Raw genomic sequence first — 12,253 nt, forward strand, 5'->3', positions numbered from 1 at the left:
ATTACGTACAGTTCCACAATCAGGCCTTTCTCTAAACTTTTTAACATCTTCTACATAAGTAGCAGGTAAACCTAAATTTTTTACATACAGTTTAAACTGAGTATCGGTTCTGGCGGGCCTCCCAGGCTCACTCCCAGAACTTTCCTCAGACATTTCAGATCTACACTCCTCCTCCTCCTCTTTATCTTTTTCCTTCTTTTTCACACAATCCTTAATCAAATGACCTACAGTTTTACAGAAAAAACATTTCTTCCCATCATTACAATTTTGATATGTATGCCCCTCTGTATAACATTTGGTACAAAACAATAAACAACAATCGTTTTCTGAATGTCCGTACTGTTTGCAGTTTTTGCAAAAAGTGTCCATATTTTCGAAAAAAAGGTCACCTACTACACGGTTTATCCTAAAACGTGCAGGAGGAAGTACAAAAGTCCCGTCATCTTTACATATTAATTTGCACAAAAACTTTCTTTTCCCAGTCCAAAATTGGCAAGAGTTCATTACATCACCCTTGTAGGTGACTTCCTTGCAAAATTGTCTCAAGAAGTTAGCTATTTCCCCTTCCGGCATCGTAGGGGAATACATCTTTACAATAAAAAGTTTTTCATCTTCAATGAAATGTGGCGTAACCACCACACCCTCCAACAAAGGATGGTCCTTTAGTCTTCGCAAAGTCTTCAGGAGAGATAGATATCTCTCCCTCGTTGCAAATGTGACATCATAACAATTTTTCTTCGGATAATCCATAACGCAGAGTATCTCTTCCCTTTTCAGCTGGAACAATCCCAGTAAAAGCTGCTCGGACAGGAACACCAGGTCCTTCTCCATCGTAAACCTCACGGTATTCCGGTTTCTTTGGTATCCAGGTATCGACGCCATCTCTCTCACGTCACCCGACCAGTAGCTCACCGATAACAACTGCAGCACCTAGGAAAAGGGCCAGTATGATCGCTCCTCGTTGCTCCGGGCCTATTTCCTCCACCCCAATAGCAGCAGGGGGGTTAAGACAGGGCTATAAACCCGTGCCGATCCCCCCAGGCCGAGGCGAAGGAGCACCCGGAGCACCTCCGGCCAAGACCAAGGCAGCACCCGCAAAGATACTACACTTGATCTTAGCCAAAAGGCCGAGAAGCGATACCGACCATAGCTCGCCCAGACCGGGCCCCCTTCAGAACTCTCAGCACTGCTCACGGAGAGGAGACACCGCCAGGAGGCGAAAAACCTACTCTGCAAGTCACACAGTCCTCTGCGTGGGGACGATTAATCTGCATAGGACCGCCCCCAACAGGCACCTCCCCCGCAAAGCAGCAGGGGGGCCGAGCGAGCGGGCGTCTGCACTTCATCTGCCAGCCGCCCGCTGCTACACCCTCCCCACAACAACTCATTTGTCAAGTCAGTCTGACCGACCGACTGCCTGCCTGACGGCTCAGAGATCACTTTTCCTTTCTCTTGACACAGCCGCTGGACGGTGTGAGGGGACAAGCACGCTCGCTCCAGCACACGCTGATAGCTACAGCTTACCTTCGGTCGTTCGCACCTTCTCAGACTGTGACTGCTAGCAGTGGAGGAGGAAGCAGCCAAATCTCAACCTGCAGGTGTCTTCGATTCAAGTAGACGGCTCCAGACTAATCATGATCCAATTAGCTCCAATTAATTAGGCCGCCGATTAGGTCACTTTTATTTTTCCTTTTTTTTTTTTTCCTTTGTTCCGGGTCGGGCCCATTTAGCACCTCATTAATCAATTAGTGAGAAGCCTTTGTTCCTCCTGCAAAAGACACAGCACACAACACACCTGAGTAGGTGACAAAGCACAAGAGCGTCGTCGACGTCACATTGCAAACTTCGGCTCCATTTCTTTTCCCTTTTCCAAAGTTTTGCTATTTATTTCTCTATCTTTTTCACCAAGTTAAGAAGGGGTGCACCGGTCCTGGAGGTACTGCAATACCAGGTCAATGCGTGGAGTGGACAGAGCAAGCTCTTTTTCCATCTCCCTGTTCCAAAAATCCATTTAATATATGGTCCCCAGATAGGGGACGTATCAGATATTAAACTGATAAGAACAGATTTTTTTTTTTTTTTTAAGTTGAATATCCCCCAAGAGGGATAAAAACAACAATTTTATTTAAAACAAAAACAAAACAAACCATTCCTATTAACAATGAAATAAAACAAATGCTAAATTCAGCTAAACAGAAAATTTACATTAAACCAAATCATATATTTTTTCCTCAAACAATACAAAATTTACATTTTTTGCGCTGCTGGAATAATACCTTCTGCAAGGCACAACACCAATATACAATCTAGCATATCCTGCGATAAACTATTTTTTTCTAAACGTTTTTTCAGGTAAGCAAAGAAAACTTCATACTTCTCAAATTTTAACAAAAAATTAGGATTTAACAATTTATCCTCAAGTAAATCATTCCTATACTTTTGAATATCCTGATGCCTTCTAGTTTGCACAATTTTGTCCGCAAATACACTTGGCAATTTTAATTTCCGCACATACTCGATTAGTGCAGCATGGTCCCTTTCTGCACATGTTGAAGTGTCCATATCTGACTCTGTTGTTTCCGCTTTTTCCTCAACGTCCACTTTCTTAGACACTCTTTTTCCTTCTTTAGATTTTTCTTCTTTCTTTCCTCCTTCTTCTTTTTTCCCACAATCTTTAGACAAATGGTTATCACTACCACATTTATAACATTTCTTATCTTGTTTACAATTTTGGTAGGTATGTCCTACCTCATAACACTTGGTGCAAAACAAAACGTTACACGTACTTTCGTCATGCCCGTACTCTTTACAGTTCTTACAAAAGTTCCCCATCCCTTCAAAGAAGAGGTCTCCCACCACCCGATTAATCCTAAATCGGGCTGGGGGTAGCAAAAAAGTCCCATTTTCTAGAGTCCTTAATTTGCACAAGAATTTCCTTTTCCCAGTCCAGAAGTTACACTGGTTAAACACTTCACCTTTACATGTAACTTTGTCGCAAAATTTTTGTAAAAACTTTACCACCTCCCCTTCTGGCAAAGAAGGAGAGTACATCTTAACAACAAAAAGTCTCTCATCCTCGGGATAATGCAGGCATATCTCCACTCCATTCAGGCGAGGATCATCCCTGCTCCGTCTCCAGATGCGTAGAAACTCCACGTAGACCTCGTGATTGGCAAAGGTAACATCGTACAATCCCTTCCTCGGATAGTCCATTAGGCATAGGATGTTCTCCCTCTGTAGCTTGAAAAGCCCAAGAAGAAGTTCCTCCGATAGGTAGACCAAACCTTCCTCCAGTTTAAAACGCACAGTATCACGGTTGCGCTGGTACGCCGGGATTTCCGCCATCCTTTTCGACACTCAGCACCGACCAGTATGCGTAACTGCAGCACCTAGGGAATAAGGGCCAGTATGATCGCCTCTCGTTGCTCCGGGCCTATTTCCTCCACCCCAATAGCAGCAGGGGGGTTAAGACTAGACCGAAGTCAGAGCCGATCCCCCCAGGCCGAGGCGAAGGAGCACCCGGAGCACCTCCGGCCAAGACCAAGGCAGCAGGATACTACACTTGATCTTAGCCAAAAGGCCGAGAAGCGATACCGACCATAGCTCGCCCAGACCGGGCCCCCTTCAGAACTCTCAGCACTGCTCACGGAGAGGAGACACCGCCAGGAGGCGAAAAACCTACTCTGCAAGTCACACAGTCCTCTGCGTGGGGACGATTAATCTGCATAGGACCGCCCCCAACAGGCACCTCCCCCGCAAAGCAGCAGGGGGGCCGAGCGAGCGGGCGTCTGCACTTCATCTGCCAGCCGCCCGCTGCTACACCCTCCCCACAACAACTCATTTGTCAAGTCAGTCTGACCGACCGACTGCCTGCCTGACGGCTCAGAGATCACTTTTCCTTTCTCTTGACACAGCCGCTGGACGGTGTGAGGGGACAAGCACGCTCGCTCCAGCACACGCTGATAGCTACAGCTTACCTTCGGTCGTTCGCACCTTCTCAGACTGTGACTGCTAGCAGTGGAGGAGGAAGCAGCCAAATCTCAACCTGCAGGTGTCTTCGATTCAAGTAGACGGCTCCAGACTAATCATGATCCAATTAGCTCCAATTAATTAGGCCGCCGATTAGGTCACTTTTATTTTTCCTTTTTTTTTTTTTCCTTTGTTCCGGGTCGGGCCCATTTAGCACCTCATTAATCAATTAGTGAGAAGCCTTTGTTCCTCCTGCAAAAGACACAGCACACAACACACCTGAGTAGGTGACAAAGCACAAGAGCGTCGTCGACGTCACATTGCAAACTTCGGCTCCATTTCTTTTCCCTTTTCCAAAGTTTTGCTATTTATTTCTCTATCTTTTTCACCAAGTTAAGAAGGGGTGCACCGGTCCTGGAGGTACTGCAATACCAGGTCAATGCGTGGAGTGGACAGAGCAAGCTCTTTTTCCATCTCCCTGTTCCAAAAATCCATTTAATATATGGTCCCCAGATAGGGGACGTATCAGATATTAAACTGATAAGAACAGATTTTTTTTTTTTTTTTTTTTTTTTTTTTCCTTTCAGAAAGGGTAACAAAAAGCTTCCAACGTGTCACCGTCTCATGAAAAACTCCTTACTCCAGCATGATGCTTCAAGGAAATATTTTCAGAGACCCTTTCATCACCAAGGCATGCACTTTTTATTTACATATATATACAATATTTACATAATTCACTAGGTCAAGACAATGAACAAAAAAACCAAGGCCTTAGTAACAAACAAAAAGATAAATCAAATTCCCACCCACTCTTTCCATTTCTTCGTTTTCCACACACCCTCTGCATCAAATCCCATTCTCTTTTTATCCTTCAAATACACGACATACATCTTCCCCAAAATCATTCTAACACACACATCCTCACTTAGTTCCGTTCTTTTGAAAACATACAGATTTCTTGCACTCCACAAAACTTCTTTAATACATGATAACATAATCCACAACACTCTTTCTCTCTCCCTACCCAGCACACATACTCCAAACATAAATATCTCAAATGATAAAAAACTTATTCCAGTCAACTCTTTACACAATCTTCCAATCTTCTTCAAAATATTCCTAGAAAAATAACAATTCCATAACACATGAATTACACTTTCACAACCTCTACATTCGCTCCTTGGACATTCTTCCTTCTTACATACACCTCTCAACCTCTGAAATTCCCTAACAGGTAACGCATTATGTAAACTCATCCAAACAACCTCCCTCTGTTTATTTGTCACTCCATCCATACTAATTTTTTCCCAAACTTTTCCCGTCTCTTCACCACGCACCCCCGCAATTTCACACATATTTTCTTTACTTTCAATCATATTCATAACCATCCTTTTATTCCTTAATTCATCCACACTCAACCTCTCCAACTCATATTTTCTAACGAAATCAAAAATCCACTCATACCATTTTGCACACTTAAACGTAAAAGGTTTCCTCACCTCCATCTCGTACCACTTCAATCTTGCAAACTTTCGCCCACTTACATACTTACACATACATGCTAATTTAGTATTCCCTTTCAACACACCCAAAACAAAAGCAATCATATTCACACCAAAATATACTTCAAGTTTAGGAAATCCTAAACCACCCTTCTCTTTCCTTTTCATCACATTCTCACGTTTCACTTTCTCCATTTTTGACCCCCAAAAGAAAACAAATAACATCCTCTGTAAAATCCTCATTCTATTATAATTTGGTGGAAACACAAAAACCAGATACAAAAAAATAGGTAACACTATACTCTTAATAATTAAAATTTTCCCCAATAATGACAAACTTCTCATTCTCCAAAAACATAATTTACGGTCCACTCTCTCTACCACATCGTCCCAACTCTCATTCCCATCCAAACTATCTTCAAACTTTACACCCAAAATTTTAATACTCTTCTCAACACAGCTAACACCTACATCCTTACTCACACTACCAGATCCAAACAACTTACACTCAGTTTTCTCCCAATTCACACTAAACGCAGACGCCCCACAAAACAATGCTACTAACAACTTTACACGCCGCACTCCACATTCAGACTCACATATCGTACAAACATCATCCATGTAACCTGACACTTTCAGACATCTCCCATCACCCCCAGGAACTTGAATACCCTTCACCAATTTATCACCTTTAATGAGACATAACAGTGGTTCCATCGCACATACAAAGACAATTGGTGAAAGTGGACACCCTTGACGAACACCAGACAATACATTAACCTTATTAGACAATATCCCATTCACCAAAATTTTACTAAAAATATCAATATATAAACTACGAATTCTTAAAACAAATTCACCTGGAAAACCTAATTTAATTAAAACACCAAACAAAAAATCGTGCGCTAGACGGTCATATGCCTTTTCAAAATCTAATGTCATTACATACACATTCTTCCTTCTTTCTCTACATTCCCATAACACATCTCTCAACACACACAGACTCTCTTGCACTCTCCTACCAGGCACTGCACAATACTGTTCTTCACTCACCACATTCTTAATCACACCTTTCATCCTGTCTGCCAAAATTTTGGCATAAATTTTATAGTCAACATTCAATAAACTTATAGGTCTCCAATTCTTCAAACACATCAAATCACCTTTTTTCGGAACTAAAACTATAATACCACCTTTCATACTTTCAGCCAAACAAACATTCTTCCACATGTATCTACACACTTCCAACACATCCTTACCCACAATCCCCCACATACATCTAAAAAATTCAACTGGCAGCCCATCCTCTCCTGGGGTTTTACCCAATTTCATACTCATAATAATCTTCCATATCTCATTCATCGTAATTTCTTGCAATAAATCACCCTTACTTTCTACATCCACTCTATCCTCTAATACACTTAACACCTCAGACTCTAAACACTCATCCCTCCATTTCTTAGAAAACAAAGTACTATAGAACTTCTCAACCTCACTCATAACTTCTTTTGATTCCTCCCCATTCTCATTCACAACCACATTCAAACTAACTTTACTTGAACACACTTTCTTAAAGAAAAACCTTGTACATTTCTCATCCAACTCCATCTTCTCCACTTTCGACCTAAAAATAATCCCTTTCCCTCTTTCAGCCAAAAACTTCCGAATTTCCTTTCTTACCACACATAAGTCATTCTCAACATCTTCACCCCACTCACGCAACATATACAAAAATCGTAATCTTTCATTCAACATTATAAACTTTTGTCTTTTGTCTTTTCTCCGCAGCCCTACGCCTACCCAATTTTTTGAAAAAAATTCTTGTTTTTTGCTTAACAAATTCCCACCATTCCAAAATATTTTCATACTCACTTTTAAAACACTCCCACTTTTTATAACACCTTGCATACATTTCCCACACATCCTTTCCCTCTAACAAACATACATTTAATTTCCATACCCCCCGCCCATACATACTCACATTTGCAACATTTATACTACACAAAATTGATTCATGATCTGAAAATAACACCGGTTTTTGACTGTACTGCAAAGAAAGAAAAACATTTGACACAAAACAATAATCAATTTTTGAATGACAATTCCCTCTATCAGCATGATATGTCATTAAATTTACACCACATTTCTTCTGTGTATCCTGTAAATTAAAATCAATAACAATTTCTTTCAACATTTTTCCAGATGCATCAATATCCTCCCCATCTACGCTGCAATTAAAATCCCCCACAAGAACCAATGGCATTTTACCTGGTAAGTATGACTTTATTTTATCAAACAACATTATTCTTTCATTCTTATTCACCGACGCGTACACATTAAATATTCTGAATTTTATCCCAAAAGACTCACACACCACCATCATACATCTCCCCTCTTCAATTATAACATAATGATCTACAGACACCCTATCACCCTTAAACAAAAAACCCACCCCACTATTCTTGTTGTCAAATCCACTCGACCATAACATCCTCCCGTGCCCCCATTCATTCTCACTTACAACCTCTCTCAAACCACACTCCTGTAGACAAAAAATATCGGCCTTTTCTTGACCTAGGAATTCGAAAATTGACATTCTTCGGCTTGCAGACTTAATACTTCTCACATTTTGAGAATATATTGCTACAGCCATAAAAAAAGAAAAAAGGAATCAATCAAAAAAAATACTTAAACTCAAGACTAAATTCAGGGTCCATGAATCTTTTTGCCACCGACCACAAATCAATTAGCCTCTTGCGTCGTCTTCTTAACTCAGTCGCCGGGCGAACAGCCCTCACCTGTCTTACTCTTCTTAGCCCTACTTTCGTAGGCCATCCTTTGTGGATGCGGGGAAGATCCATCGTCGCTATCAGATATTTTAGACCCACCACCCTCCCTTTTACACGAGTTAGTCTCTCCAGACATAAAAAGACTAATGTTCTCAGCATCTGACGAATGCACAGGGCTTTCCACATCAGAGATCATGTATTCCGAATCATCTTCCAATGCTGCTTCATTTTGTACCTGCATTTTCTCCTTTTCCTCTTCCTTCTCCATTCTTGCAAGCTCTTTCCGCATTTCTTCTGCTGCCATTTTAGCATCTGCAGCAGCTTTAGCTTTTGCTGCTTCCTCTTTTTCTCTCCGTCTTTCTTCTGCCCATTCGGCTTCTCTCTTCTTTAGATTTTCCTCAAATTCTCTGTTTCTTTTCTCCATTTCCTCCTTCTCCTCCTCCCTCCTCCTCTTCAAATCAGGGCAGTCCTTATAAAGGTGTTGCGAACTACCGCACAAATCACACTTTCTCCCAACGTTACAACTTCCGGCCTCATGACCTGGTGTCTTACACACCTTACATACCAACTCGTGCGGACAACTCTCCTGCACGTGCCCAAAGCTGTAGCACTTCCTACAGTATGTCGGTCGACCAATATACATAAAGTATCCGCGGTAGCCTCCCACCGAGAAATTGGTTGGAGGATGCATGAAACCCCCTACTGCACTTGGGTCTGGCTTAAATCGCACATAGTAGCGAATCTTGCAAATATAAAGACCCAAGTCATTCCTTACCAGCTCACCCCCTCTGATAGTCTGACAAAATGTACTCAAGTATCTTGTTATCACGTCAACAGGGGTGAAGGGGTCGTACACATGTACAGTCACCGCTTTCTCAATGATACTAAACATAGGTCTTACTCTTACTCCGCACATCATCGGGCTTGAAGAGAAGGCCATCAATCTCTCATAAGCATCCAGACAAAAACCATATTGGACAAAAGTTACTTCATGCCTACCTTGGTTTCGATAAGAATTAAGGCTGTGAATGTGTTCCTTAAGAACACCCAATGTATCCATTAGAATGTCTCTCACCAGATAATGATAGTCGTTCTTCACAGTGTCTGCCGGGTTTACCTCCAAACTGATCGTGTTCTTTCTTCCTTCCATCACCTCTAGGTACGAAAACGCTGCCAACCACGCAGGTCACAGAAAAAAGGATTCCTCTCCTCCCAGGAAAAAAGGCCTCCAAGGGTGTCCTCCAGGACGACGCCCTCTCGACCCCTGACTCCGTCCGGGCAAGCCTTGATCGGAGCCAAAAGGCCGAGAAGCGATACCGACCATAGCTCGCCCAGACCGGGCCCCCTTCAGAACTCTCAGCACTGCTCACGGAGAGGAGACACCGCCAGGAGGCGAAAAACCTACTCTGCAAGTCACACAGTCCTCTGCGTGGGGACGATTAATCTGCATAGGACCGCCCCCAACAGGCACCTCCCCCGCAAAGCAGCAGGGGGGCCGAGCGAGCGGGCGTCTGCACTTCATCTGCCAGCCGCCCGCTGCTACACCCTCCCCACAACAACTCATTTGTCAAGTCAGTCTGACCGACCGACTGCCTGCCTGACGGCTCAGAGATCACTTTTCCTTTCTCTTGACACAGCCGCTGGACGGTGTGAGGGGACAAGCACGCTCGCTCCAGCACACGCTGATAGCTACAGCTTACCTTCGGTCGTTCGCACCTTCTCAGACTGTGACTGCTAGCAGTGGAGGAGGAAGCAGCCAAATCTCAACCTGCAGGTGTCTTCGATTCAAGTAGACGGCTCCAGACTAATCATGATCCAATTAGCTCCAATTAATTAGGCCGCCGATTAGGTCACTTTTATTTTTCCTTTTTTTTTTTTTCCTTTGTTCCGGGTCGGGCCCATTTAGCACCTCATTAATCAATTAGTGAGAAGCCTTTGTTCCTCCTGCAAAAGACACAGCACACAACACACCTGAGTAGGTGACAAAGCACAAGAGCGTCGTCGACGTCACATTGCAAACTTCGGCTCCATTTCTTTTCCCTTTTCCAAAGTTTTGCTATTTATTTCTCTATCTTTTTCACCAAGTTAAGAAGGGGTGCACCGGTCCTGGAGGTACTGCAATACCAGGTCAATGCGTGGAGTGGACAGAGCAAGCTCTTTTTCCATCTCCCTGTTCCAAAAATCCATTTAATATATGGTCCCCAGATAGGGGACGTATCAGATATTAAACTGATAAGAACAGATTTTTTTTTTTTTTTTTTTTTTTTTTTTATCTCAGGTCATCTCTCAATCTCAAATAATAAAAATAGTCTCTTTTTTGTCTCGTAGGAAACATGAAACAATATCTTTATAGAGATTTTAAGATTTTCATCATTGATAAAAAGGTAAGTAATATTTATATATTTTTAACTTTATTTTTAATAATAATACTAATAATAATAATAATAATAATAATAAAAATAATAATATACTTTACTGAATTTTGTTCCATTGGCTTCTTTTCCATGTTTTCTCAGCAGCTTTTGCTCCATAACAAATTTTATCTCTCCAGAAGTGTAGATATAAATAACTTAAAAACAGTTTAAAACACTCATTTTGGCTTATGGTTTCTTTTTTGAAGATTAAAATATTTCTCACCTTCCACAACGCCATCTTCGCACAAGATATTGTAATCCAGGCTACTTTAAAATCTTCATTTTTGAGGTTTAAACCGTATAAAACTAAATAAAAATCCATAAAAGACACATTTGTTAGAAGTTTTAAAAGGGTACTGACCTTCCGCCATATCCCCTGTGCAAAGCCGCAATTCCAAAAGACATGTAACGTGGTTTCGCAGGATCCACAAAACTCCCTGGGGCATTGGCCGCTTCTTATTAAGCCCCTCCTGTGCTGAAAGTCTTTTGTAGGGAGACAATCCTGTACAATACACCATAAAATTTCCTTTTGTGCATTTGTTAAAAATTTAAAATTAATATTTTGCCACACAGTCTCGACCATTTTGTTAGATAGGTTTCCTATTGGAGAATGGGTCACTTGGCTTTCCAGTAATTTTAAAATTTTCTTGTGGTCCATTAAAATTTGTACTTCAACATGTTCCAATTTGTACAGTCTTATAATTTTTTCTAAAACCACATAATTTCCAGCTGGAACCCATCTCCATGGGGTAGATAAAGGTGCGTTAGTCCACTTGTATTTTTTGATAAAAAAGCCACAATTGTACCACATAAAATTCCTTAAGTTAAAATCAGGTCCTAAAATAGTCTTTACACACTGCGATAAAAACTTGCAATAAATGAACTTTCTAAAATCAGGAAATCCTCTTCCGCCTTTAAAAATAGATTTATACACTTCCTCCCGCCTGCATCTCTCCATCTTGCTTTTCCAGAAAAAATAAAAACATTCTCTTATAAATTTTCTTAAAACAATGTCAGGGGGAATAAAAACAGTTGAAATGTATAAAAGCATAGGTAAAATCACTTGTTTTAAAATTAAAATTTTTCCATCCATGCTTAGGCTTCTTAGTTTCCAGAAGGAGAGTTTTTTCCTTACTCTCTCCAGTAGAGATTCCCAATTCTTTATACTACCGCAGTTTTCTGTAAAAACAATTCCTAAAATCTTTATTTCTTGGACCTTCTTAAAACAACAATCTTCATTTAAAATAAACTTTCCACACAATAAAATGTTTGATTTGTCCATATTTAGCTTAAAACCGGCTGCTTCCTGGAACCACTGCACCACCCGAACTATCCGGTTGAGTCCCGTCATGTCCCGGGTGAGCAGGGTCACATCGTCCATATAAGCCACCAATTTTACTGGTACGTTTTTGTTTCCTGGAATAAAAACACCTTTAATTATTTTGTCTTTTCTGATGGCGTTCAGCAGCGGTTCTATTGCACATATGAATAAAATTGGTGATAAAGGGCATCCTTGTTTTACGCCACTTTTTAAAAGAACTTTTTTTGATAAAAAACCGTTAACAGATATTTTACTAAA

General features: G+C 41.3%; 2 non-coding genes and 2 pseudogenes across 2 annotated transcripts; all 4 read right to left on the minus strand.

Moving 5' to 3' along the window:
* Nucleotides 1–1,914: 1,914 nt before the first annotated feature.
* LOC140066274 (U2 spliceosomal RNA) lies at nucleotides 1,915–2,108 on the minus strand. Its single transcript, XR_011848186.1, has one exon. It is a non-coding gene; the product is annotated as a U2 spliceosomal RNA (small nuclear RNA).
* A 1,344-nt stretch (nucleotides 2,109–3,452) lies between these two features.
* On the minus strand, nucleotides 3,453–3,592 carry LOC140066387 (U2 spliceosomal RNA; annotated as a pseudogene).
* A 775-nt stretch (nucleotides 3,593–4,367) lies between these two features.
* On the minus strand, nucleotides 4,368–4,565 carry LOC140066293 (U2 spliceosomal RNA). The gene has a single exon (XR_011848197.1). It is a non-coding gene; the product is annotated as a U2 spliceosomal RNA (small nuclear RNA).
* Nucleotides 4,566–10,350: 5,785 nt separating this feature from the next.
* Nucleotides 10,351–10,570, minus strand: LOC140066316 (U2 spliceosomal RNA; annotated as a pseudogene).
* Between the last annotated feature and the right edge of the window lie 1,683 nt (nucleotides 10,571–12,253).

The sequence above is a fragment of the Engystomops pustulosus genome, chromosome 6, assembly GCF_040894005.1.
Source record: "Engystomops pustulosus chromosome 6, aEngPut4.maternal, whole genome shotgun sequence".
NCBI lineage: Eukaryota > Metazoa > Chordata > Amphibia > Anura > Leptodactylidae > Engystomops > Engystomops pustulosus.